Consider the following 2,591-nt stretch of genomic DNA (forward strand, 5'->3'; position numbering starts at 1 on the left):
CATTTTTCATTTTCATTTTTTTTCAACGGTCAGCCGAGGTTTTTTTTTCTTCATTTTTGAATGAAATTATTATAATCATTATTAACTGAATTAATTTCATTATTAACTGAAATGATTGTTCTTTCAAATAAAAAAAGAAATTTTAGAAAATATTCAGTAGTTTGTAAAAAAAAAATATATTTGGCGGGACCCTATACTATATTGAGTAATATGTGATTTGAATTTTGAACATTTTTTTACATTTCTTTTGAATAACTTTTAATTCTCTTCTAAGACATTATAATTTGATTACATTAGTAAAAACTAGATAAAATTTACCAGAATTTAGTAAAAACTGTTATGTACACTTACAAGGTAACCATCAGGTTTACTCTTCTGGGATTTTGATGAAACTTCGCATGGTTGTAGGGTTGATAGTCAAACCGAACACCTTTAAATATTAGAGTCCTATGGGAAGCGGTTTAATTAAAAAAATTAAATAAAAATTGATTAAAACTGCTAAAAACGCGCTATGCGCTATGTCTACGCGCGTTGCGCTTCGTATCAATATGTCGAGATAGCCGAGTGGTTTGCGGCGCTTACTCTCAACTTTTTGTTCCAGGCCTAGGCTCACAGTCGCCAGTTCGAATCTCGCCAGAATATTTTTTTTTTAATTTATTTTTACATCTATTTGGTTAAATATTATAATAAATATTAATAATTTGTTACATGTACTACACAAATATGTGAAATTTATAATAAATAGTAGATATTTATGAAAGCATTCTGAAAATAAATACATTTGCATTGCATATTGATAAAATAAAATAAAACATTTTTTTTTATAAATGATATGTATTTAAACTAATATAATATCAAACATAAATAAGTAATAATATAAAATAAAAACTTCAGGGCTTACAATTTGCTCTTATGTAACACAGCAGCATTTTTAAAGTGTGCTCACCGCAATATATTTTTATGTTTTTCATGCTTTTATGATAAATATCATCTAGCAAATTGTAAGCCCTGAAGTTTTTGTTTTATATTATTTTATATTATTATTTATTTATGTTTGATATTATATTAGTTTAAATACATATCATTTATAAAAAAAAATGTTTTATTTTATTTTATCAATATGCAATGCAAATGTATTTATTTTCAGAATGCTTTCATAAATATCTACTATTTATTATAAATTTCACATATTTGTGTAGTACATGTAACAAATTATTAATATTTATTATAATATTTAACCAAATAGATGTAAAAATAAATTAAAAAAAAAATATTCTGGCGAGATTCGAACTGGCGACTGTGAGCCTAGGCCTGGAACAAAAAGTTGAGAGTAAGCGCCGCAAACCACTCGGCTATCTCGACATATTGATACGAAGCGCAACGCGCGTAGACATAGCGCATAGCGCGTTTTTAGCAGTTTTAATCAATTTTTATTTAATTTTTTTAATTAAACCGCTTCCCATAGGACTCTAATATTTAAAGGTGTTCGGTTTGACCATCAACCCTACAACCATGCGAAGTTTCATTAAAATCCCAGAAGAGTAAACCTGATGGTTACCTTGTTAGATACTGAAATTTTGTATAATTTGTTGTCGAAACTCAGACTTCAGTATTTTTCAGAATTTGCATTACATATATGAAGTTAGGACATTTTTTTTTACACTCATTCAAATAATTTGTAATTTTCTTCTGGGACATCATAATTTATTTACATTAGTAAAAACTGGATAAAATTTACTAAATTTTGGTAAAAACTGTTATATACACTTTTATATTAAAATTATGAATAATTTGTAGTTGAAATGCAGACTTTAGTATTCTAATAAGATATATAATAGACATGAAATTGAAATAGAACTCTACTGACTAGCAAATTGAAATAAAAAAAAACATGAAATAAAAAAGAACTCTACTAACAATAAAATTCAAATACAAAACAATTTTTTAAAATGACTTCTATTTAGCAAACTGAAATGAAAAAAACATAAAATAAAAAATGGACTTTACTTACTATCAAGCTGATATAAGAGACAAAATTAAAAGATTACCTTTTTGTTTAGCAAGCTGAAATAAAAACAGACTGAAATATATAACAGAATCAAAAAAAGGACTCTACTGACTAGCAAACTTAAATAAAACATGGAATAGAAAAAGAAAAAGTACTCTATTAGCAAAGACATTTTTTTTTAAATTTTTTAAAATGATTCAAAATTTTCATTCCGAACACTTAAATTTGTTCACATTAGTAAAAACTACAACAAATTTACTAAAACCTAATAAAAAATGTTTTATACACTTTGATATTGAAATTTTGAATAATTTGTAGTTGAAATGCGGACTAATTATAAATTCGTATATAAATTTAGGACATTCAATTTTTTCTTCAGACATTATTTTTTATTACATTAGTAAAAACTAGATAAAATTTACTAAATTTTAGTAAAAACTGTAATATACACTTTGATATTAAAATTATAAATAATTTGTAGTCAAAACTCAGACTTTAGTATTTTCCAGAATTTGCATTACATATATGAGTTAAGGGCATTCTTTTTTACATTTCTTCAAATAACTTTTAATTTTTTTAAAGC

This window comes from Ctenocephalides felis, unplaced genomic scaffold (genome assembly GCF_003426905.1).
Source record: "Ctenocephalides felis isolate EL2017-DRISC unplaced genomic scaffold, ASM342690v1 CF-g0.4_SCAFFOLD_03572, whole genome shotgun sequence".
Classification (NCBI taxonomy): Eukaryota; Metazoa; Arthropoda; class Insecta; order Siphonaptera; family Pulicidae; genus Ctenocephalides; species Ctenocephalides felis.